Here is a 9,707-nt window from a genome sequence, read left to right on the forward strand (position 1 = left end):
GGCTAGCACTCTACCACTTGAGCCACAGCGCCACTTCCGGATTTTTTCTTTTTGCTTATGTGGTGCTGAGGAATCGAACCCAGGGACTCAGGCATGCAAGGCAAGTGCTCTACCACTGATCCACCTGAATCATAATATGAAATTAACATACATATGTAAGTATATATATCATATATTACACATGTATAGAGATATTTTTCCATCTCAGGGCCTTCATTCAGGCCCTGGGAACTCTAGCCTGAATTTCTTTCCTCATGGAGAGTGAGCTTCGCCTTCACCCATGATGCAAAATTGTTACCTGGACGGTGAGCTTAAATCCTAGCAATGGCAGAAATACTGGCCCCAGTTCCAAGACAGTGACTTAATTTTTTAATGGAAGCAGTTATGTTTATTCAATTCCATACTGAACATTTTAAAAAGTGTAGAATTTTGTACAGCTATTCACTCAGATATCCTTCCCTTACCTCCAAAATGCTTCTCTGAGAACTACATTGTTTGTCTTTGTTCGTTTTTTATTGTAAAAATATTTTACAGGAGCAAGGTAATGAGTAAATTTCATATTGAGCATTGTTACCTCCTCCTTTGTTTTCCCCCTACCATACCTTCCCTCCCATCTCCACAACTACCTCCCCCTGCTTAGGTCAGTGACTTAGTTTTCATATTTGGTTGGCACAAGGTTTGAACTCAAGTAGTAGCAAATCTTCCCTCACATTGCTACAGATGTACCAAGACCCTGAGTTCAAATCCCAGGCTAGGAAAGAAAACTAGCAGAAATTCCAAACTAGGTAGCTTTATTTTTTTAATTTAGTTAAATAACTATATTTTATTTATTATTTTTCTTTTTTTTCTTTTGGCCAACCATGGGGCTTGAACTCAGGTCATGGAAACTCTGCCTCAGCTTAGATCTCTCTCGGCTTGGGTACAGCCTCCAGAACCATAGCTGATCCTAAGATCCTAGGCCCAGGGGACTTTCTAGAAAAAAAAAAACTGGAAAGCAGAAAAAGTGGCAACCTTCAGGGGGCTGGGGTTTTATTATTTTTTTCTTTGCACAGTGACCATCCTGGGTTTGAATGACATGGCTGCAAAGTAGATATGACCTGCCATTGCTGATGGCTTGTGGGCTATCAGTGAAGCCATAGGACAACCTGTGAACATAGGCCCTGGGTTCAAATCCCAGTCCTGACACCAATGGCAGGAGATCACAACAGACTCATTCCTTTGCATGGGAATATCCATTGAAAGAGTAGTTCATGCATCCGTCTAGTCTAAAATTGGATGCAATAGTCTTAGAATGCTGATTGATCTTAATGTATAGTTTATTAAGCATTAAAAGAATAATATTCCTTCAATGGTGGTATAATAAATACCTAAGAGTTGGTAGGAACATAGTAGGTGTCATTCAATCATAGATAGACGGCTCTGGCCACTCTTTAACAATATATATTTCTTTGTATATCACCGTCGGCCTATCCATGTATCGCTGTTTTGGCCAAATCTGGGGGTCAATCTCAGCACGTGGGAACCACTTAACTGCTTCATTGGATAGAGGCTCCCATCCTCAAACTCACGCATTCATGAATTGGGCCTGCTAGGCCCTGAGATCAGATCCTAGCACTGCCAGGCATGATAGAGAACACATACATCTAAAATCTAGATTCTATGTGATAAGATGTAAACAATGTAATAAATGGTATAAGTGTCATCAGAGTCAATAAAATAAGTGTTAAATAAGTTAATAAAACAAGAAATAAAATGAATAAACGCACCAAACACAATATGGACTGAACATCTGAACGGAAGTATAAATCCTATCGTTAAGATGTATATAAGGAGTAACTTTTCCAGGACTGAGGCTTGAATTCAGTCCCCCTAGGAGGAGGGAATGGTGGGAGATCCTGAGATACTTGTTTCTGGACCTAGGAAGAGTCATGGCATGCGATCGATCTCATCCTTGAATGAGTAGTTTGTGCATGATGCAAGTAGGAAATGATACACAAGACTCATGGGGTATAGATTATTTGTAAAGAAGAGTTAATGAAGCATGACAATAATCATCACAGACATGAAATGAATGCATCAGAAAATACCCAAATATAGGTACACACAGATTGGATTCCATCACAAGTCACCATCAATCCTACTCTATACAAATATGTACTTGTTTGCATTCTACCTTCTATTTATGAATGGATGACTATTGTGCTCCCCACTCTCCCCCCAAGGGGGCTCAAATTCAGGTACTGGAAATGCCTAGCTCCTTTGTCGTTCACAGGCTGTTGTGCTCATATGGACCCATTCACCAATTGGGCCTGCTAGGCCCCGAGTTCAGATCCCAGCCCTGCCAAAAGATTCATCTAAGACGCCAATGGTTGCATATGTTTTCCTTTCCTGTGCAAGTCTTGGGTCTCAGCTAGGATGGAGAATGCATGGGCCACCCTGTGGTCATGGGAATAAGTTGTTATCCATGTCAGCGCAGTTATACCTGTCATCATATACATGAGAAAATACACAATAATCCATGAATAGCATACAAAATAAACACAATAAGTACACTCAATGCACGATGCAGTCCCCACACGGATGTGAATATACATCCCATGTTTAAATGATGCATTGAGCACTATTTTGGCCTCCCTGTGGCTCGATCTCATTTCCTGGGAAGAGCCCCTCTCCTTAGTGGCTCAAAGTCTGGTGTGATCACGTGGACCGATTGGGCCTCCTAGGCCCTGAGTTCGAAGCCCAGCAATGCCAAAAATTCACCCTGATGTGAGAAGCCAGTCATTGCACCTGTTTTCCTGTGCTGTGCAAATTCTGAGTATCAGCCAGCATGGAGAATATATAGGCAACTAATGTCAGCTTATATTTCCATAATTCATTCATCTGAAATAACAATTTGCAAGACTGGAGATGTGAAGCACTTAGACATGATTTTATTCTCGTTCATTTGGAAGATTAATCTTTAGTCAAAAGGAACGTTTAAAAATGGCCTAGAATTTATTCCTACCAGTTTTTATAAATGGCTTTGTACAATGGTATGTGATTATTTTATTTTACATAGGATAATTTTTTCTACTACCTATAAGTATTGGAAAAAGAAGAAAACTAAAATTTACTACATAGAGGAATATGATAGAAATAGAAGACAGATTTTATGTTTGTCAAATCTCTCATCAGTACCCATAATCAAGACTTAAAGTCATATTTCTTACTATGTTACACAGATAGGGAAAATATATGATAAGGCAACACATGATAAGGCAACTATAAGTGACTTTAAAATGTACCTTCTTATGTGATGAAATTTACTTTATTAGCTAATATTTGGGTTTGAATTATGGGAGGCTGATCTATTTAACACATTTCTGGAAGGCACCTACTGAACAACACAAATGGTGGGGGGTAGTATTTCTGCACTTTAATGAATGGTTGAACTTGTTTGGTATTAGTGCTGGGTACGTAAATCAACTCTATTGTAACTTGCTCCCTACACTTGAAAACCTTGTAATGTCACTATCATCTACTTGTCAAGTGTTATTTTGGTGAATATGATTTTTAAAAGTTTATTTGAAAAGGAATATACTTTCAGGAGATTAAATGTAGGTTACATTGGTTTGAGAATGACATTTTTATACTACAGAACCAAGTTTTACTGAAGTACCAGTGTTTTGAAGCACTAAGGGTCTTCTCAATTAATGTTTTTCTAAATTATATTTGACCTCTAAATCAAGTTTTCCTAGTCTTGGTAGACCAATTATGATCTATCATTCCAGAAACTATTTTTTTGGCTGCACTGAAATCTTTCATTCATCATTAGGAGAAAGGTATTAAAAATAACCTTGTTCATTTGTGATTTTGTTCACTCATATGGGCTGGTCATCTGTAAATTGAAAGTTTGAATTACAGTACTTTCTCTCAGATTTTGTGATCTCATCTTTCATTTTAAGTTGCCTTGCAATTCACAATTGATTCCTGCTAATTCTTGTAAGCAATTGGGGCCCTGAAATATTATAGAAATGAGAAATTGAGATGAGTCTTTAATTATTTTCTGTTGGCATGTTGCATGGGCCTATGTGAGAAGTCATGTTATCTGATGATGCAGATAACTAGGACCTGTTATCCTAGGACCCGTGGGTCCTGCAGAAGAATAATAGCTTTTAGACATCATATCAGCAACATTTGGGTATAATCAGTAAGAATGCTTCAGAAATATGGAGAAAAACACTTAGGGACCAGCAAGTTAAAACAATAAACAGAGCATCAGAATAAAATCCCTTATAGATTAGCAGAAAACAATACTGTTATTTTACCATGTGTATTCAGAAGACCACGAACACTTAGAAGGTATCACAAGCTTATACTGAAGATATTGCGTTGATACTTTTTATATTCTAATATATATTCTAAGCCTAATTATTTATATTCCAATCTATTTATGGGAATAAATGTCAATATATTTGTCAAATTATCAATTCTAGTAAGATTCACTGTATGAAATTTAAAATCAGCACATATAAATATAAAATATATAAGTACATATAATATAAAAATTGTTTTGCATTGTTGTGTTGTGTTTAGGGAATCAAAGGCTACTCTGTTTTAAAGTATTATTCCAATATCTCTACCTCAGTTTTTGGTAGAGTTAGACTTAAAGCTTTACCATTTGTAGATATGCAGCCTAGAGGCAAGAGGAAACACTGTGATTAAAACATTACAAATTTAAGGCCTAATATCGAGGAGAAACATATGGACTTCTCCAGGAGCTATTGCAATATTTGGTGATAGAATGTCAGTAGTGTAAGTTCCTGCTTGGTTGGATGATAGACAGGTCAGGACAGTAGGTAATCATGCATATGAACAATTTTTTCACTTTCTTGGCTTTAGCTACTTTTGAAATGATACATATAATAAACAATTAAGTTTTGATAAAATACCTTCCATTCTGAACAATTCTGTCTGAACTTTTTATCTCTCTATGATCCCTTGTAACTAAGATTATTTTTGTTCCAGTAAGAGAATCCATGCTGTCAGGGTAAGATATTCTGGTTGGTCTATTCCTACATGGAAGAAAGGTAAAGGTTCAGTGTCAACGTCTAGTGCGTTGGGGTCCCTGGGTAAGGGTCACAAAATCACCAGGACACGGGGGATGCAGAGTGCAAACAGCAATTGCCACTGCATGCTGTGCTTTATTGTTAGTGGGTATTTAAAGACTAGCAAGCATAATCTTTGCCAAGATTTGGTCAGAAAACATTCACACAAAAAATTTCCACAGATACATTTTTACTTAACCTATGAGAGAATGTCTAGGTATATTATTATCTAAACTATTTTAGAGCAAGCTCAAACCACTTCTCCAATCTCAGGAAAATGCTTTACCAGCTGTTCATCTATGCTTAAGCAAGCAGAAGAGCCACTTCCTCAGCTCCCAGGAGTCTGTGACATGTTTTGAGATAGGGAGAGGGAACATTTTCCCCCTGTGCCCTGGCGTTCCAAGAGCTTTCCTAATCCCAAAAACAGTCTTCAGATAATTCCGCGGCTGGAGTCTGCATCATTCTGCCCCCTCAACCTAGACCCTGAGTCTTCACAGTTCAGGTAGACATTTGTCCCAGCAAGACCTCATTTGGGAAATTTTAAGCTGCAGAAAGTTAGAAGTAGCTCTTAAGCAAGGCTTACTTTGAATCCAATAGCTCCACAAAGCTAACTCAGTTGATAAATAAGTACTTGAAAAGCCATCACCTTTGGACTTAGCTGTAAAGGCTTCAAAGTATGATAAAATTTAAAATGAAAACGACAAAATAGTCATTGACAAAAAAAATGTAAATGTGAGCAATCGACCAAACTATATAAGTTTTTTCCAGTGTACACAGAAATTTAGAGAAATAAGATCAATAGCATTTTTAGGAACAATAAGGGTTCCTTGTTACAAATAGGCAACCATGGATATATGCCCGTATAAAAATTGTATCATTACGTACTTAAATTTAGAGGATACTACATGCTTCAGCAGCAGGTCTACCCAAATTACAACAATACAGAGATTAACATGGCACTTGCACAAGGATGATATGAAAATTTGTGAAGTATTCCATATTTTCCATTCTTCTGACGCAAGAAATGAAAAACAGTTATTAAAAAGTTGATTACAAAAATACACGTGTAACCATACATGTAATTCATAGAATTAAAGGTTAGTTTGACATCAGTGTATTAAATTTTCACCTTAGAAAGGCCTTTACATAGCATAACCGTTACAAAACTTGAAATTAGATAATATTGCCATTTTATCCCAAAGAAATAAAATAATATAAGAAACTACGAAAAAAAAGGAGTCTTAAAATTCTTCTATATGGAATGCAATCTGAAAGGTCACATTTATTAATGAATCATTATATAACAATGTAGAATTCAAAGTATTATATCTAGGAGAGATTGAAATAGATTATGGACATTACACAAACATAGATATACTTTTTTCAGAAAAGCTCCAGGAACATCTTTAGTTTCTATACTATTCATTTCAACAGATAAGTTAAAATTATTTCTGATTTAAAGAATCACAAACTCTGCAGAAATCATTACAGATGTATACAAACAACTCTTGAATACATTTTGATATCAAAGTCATGCAATTCACTTGGAAGAATACCATGGAATACATAAATTTTTATAGTAAGATATTGCTGTTGGTTTGTATTGTGAAAAAAATTTGTAGGGACACAAAAGATGGACTGGCATTTTTGAAATTTAAGAAACTTAACCAAACCATTACGACTTAGGAGAACAATTTGTACAGCCTTCAACAACTTCAAAGAGGTAGTGATACATACTTACCCTTTTGGCAATATCAAATGCAGTTTCTTCAAAGTTGTTCTTCAGACCTGGTTTGATATAATGGTTCAACAGAAGGAGATACAGAGTATCTTTGCTATTTCTATTCCCAGCAGCAAGATGCAAGGAGGTCAAGAGGCCTTTAGTTTGGGGATTGGTATCTGCATCATGATGAATTAATAAAGAAGCCATTCTGGTATTATTCCACATATAAGTACTGTGCAGGGGTGTCCAACCATTCACAGTTATTGCATGAATATCTGCCTTGAGCTACCAACTCATGGACAATGTCTAAGTGTCCACTCTAGGCTTCCCGATGAAGAAGGGTATACTCATCCTCATCCCTAGTATTCGTCTGGGTGGCCTTTTTGGAAAGTAGTGTTCACACCACAGTAAGCCGATAAATTTCGGCATCCCAAAGAAGAAATTTGCTTGGATCCTACTCCATTTTTTTCTTGCAATTGATACCATTCCTCATTTTTTCATCTTGTTCCTTGTCTTCGTCAGAATTGCCTAATCAGAGATTTTGAGTACCAGTGGGAATGAGGTGTCCATGTATTTCCCCAATAGTTCACATTGGTTGAACTGGTCAGAAAAAACTGGTGAATGTTCTGCATATGTTTTTTCACCATGATTAATTTTCTCGTTTTCCATTTTCACTATTCTAAATTATTCTAACTGGAGAGTAGTGAATTATAGGGAGCAGAGGAAAGATTTTCCTCAGTATTCAAAGGTACAGACTGAAAATCAGGACCAGTGGTGTCTTCATGTGCAGCTTATTCTAGGAATGAGAAAATAAGAAACAATGCCTTCTATGTAAATGATTTGGGAAATACCATGTTATAGTGTAAGAGAACTCACTATTCAACATATGGGATTTAAGAGCTTTCTAATAGCTTTCGAATGTTGGTATCCAACATTAGAAAAAATGTATAATGCAGTAGTAAAATAGAAGTCCTTTGTATGACTACCTAAATTCTTGTTTTTTTTAAAGACCCTTGTTTTCATCTAAAAATAGGCCTATCTATTGTCTTCAGGTGATTTTGATGATTGAAGATGCTTAATGAGAAGTCAAAATGTATTAGTAATCCTTTGCTATCAATTAAATTTCACTTTTTCTTCTTGGAGAATATAATGATCAAAGCAATAATTCAGAATCACCAAGCAATAATTCAGAATCATGCTTCAAGTACAAGTGAATCACCAGTAAGTAATCCTCAATTCCATTTTCCACAAAGTTTTGTTACAGATACAATCTGCCTGCCTTCTCTAGCTGCTTTCCTAGCCTGGATCTATTCCTTCATTTTACAGGAAAAGTGTGATTCAACTGATTTCAGTCAGATCTGTTAGTAGAATTATCAAGTATTGAGATTCTTTTTTTTAAAATTAGTTGTGGGGCCTGACCTCTATGCCTGGGCACTGTCCTTGAGCTCTTCAAATCAAGGCAAGCGCTGTACCACTTGAGCCACAGCACCACTTCTGGATTTTTCTGTTCATGTGGTGCTGTTTTGGGAAATGGCAGAGCAGAAAGTGAAATGATGCAACCAAAAATATAAAAGCAAAATAAATTAGGATAATTATGGAGCAATCATATTGTCTATGAGAACCATAAAACAGAGAGAGGAAAAGAGATACAGATGTGCAATGACCTAGCTAGCCACAAAATCCATGCTTCTACTCAATTTACAAACAAGGGTTTTTTTTATTTTTTAAAAAAGATGGAAATAGAATTTATGTATTTACTTGAAATTAGTAAATACATTGTTAGTCACCTACATAAAGAGACATAGCTTTGACCAAATTACAGATAAGAATCTTAATCCTTGGGCTGGGAAGGTGGCTCAGTGTAGAGTGCTTGCCTTGCAGCTTACTACAGTGCAGACACTACTTTCCAAAAAGGCCACTCATATGAATACTAGGTATGAGGATAAGTATAATCCTCTTCATCGGGAAGCCTAGAGTGGACACTTAGACTTGGTATCTCAAGGCAGATATTTATCCAATAACTGTGAATGGCTGGACACACCTGCACAGTGCTTATATGTGGAACATATTGCAACAGCACACACACACACACACACACACACACACACACACACAAATCATCAGATTTATTCTTAAGTATTTTTTGTGTATGGTCTTAAGAAGAAATTTACATTACTAATTTGAATTTCTGACAGAACAATATAATCACTGTACATCTTGCTTCTATACTCTCAATATTAAATTGCTATCTAAGTATGTGCAATAGATAAGTATAGGAAAAAGTAGGAGCCACACTGGTGGCTCATGTCTTTATTCCTAGCTAATCAGAAAGACAAAATCTGATGATTGTGGTTTGAAACCAGACAAAGAAAAATAGTCCATTAGATTCTGGTTTGAAAGTAACCAGCAAAAGCTAGAAATGGAGCTGTCTTACAAGCGGTAAAATGCTAGCCTTGAGAAAACTAAAACAAAATAAATAACAAATTCTGAGACAGAGCCAGGCCCTGAGTTCAAGCTCTAGTATTAGCACCAAACTAATGAATGAATGAATGAACTAAAAATAAATTAAATAGTCACGTGTGGAGAGACAGGGAAAATGTAACCACCGTGCTGAGTGGATTATGTATTATTTTGTACTAAGGCAAATTATCATTTTTCCTAATCACTAATATTTTTTGGACATACTTTGTTTTCTTTTTATTGTGAAAATACTGTACAGAGGAGTTACAATTACATGGGCAAGATAGTGAGTACATTTCTTACCAAGCATTGTACCCTCCTCCGTTGTTTCCCCCTCCTATCCCTTTCCATCCTCCCCACCCAATCCTCCCCACCTTCCCTTCTCCCCTCTCCTCCCCACCCCCTGCACGAAAGTTGTAAAGTTTGTTTTCAACATA

The 9,707-nt window shown here is 36.5% G+C and overlaps 1 pseudogene; it reads left to right on the forward strand.

The window, feature by feature from the left end:
* Positions 1-5,992: 5,992 nt before the first annotated feature.
* Positions 5,993-6,092, forward strand: LOC122115631 (annotated as a pseudogene).
* The last annotated feature ends 3,615 nt before the right edge of the window (positions 6,093-9,707 follow it).

Source organism: Dipodomys spectabilis, unplaced genomic scaffold, assembly GCF_019054845.1.
Source record: "Dipodomys spectabilis isolate Male_0828 unplaced genomic scaffold, ASM1905484v1 ptg000122l, whole genome shotgun sequence".
In the NCBI taxonomy this organism is placed as follows: Eukaryota; Metazoa; Chordata; class Mammalia; order Rodentia; family Heteromyidae; genus Dipodomys; species Dipodomys spectabilis.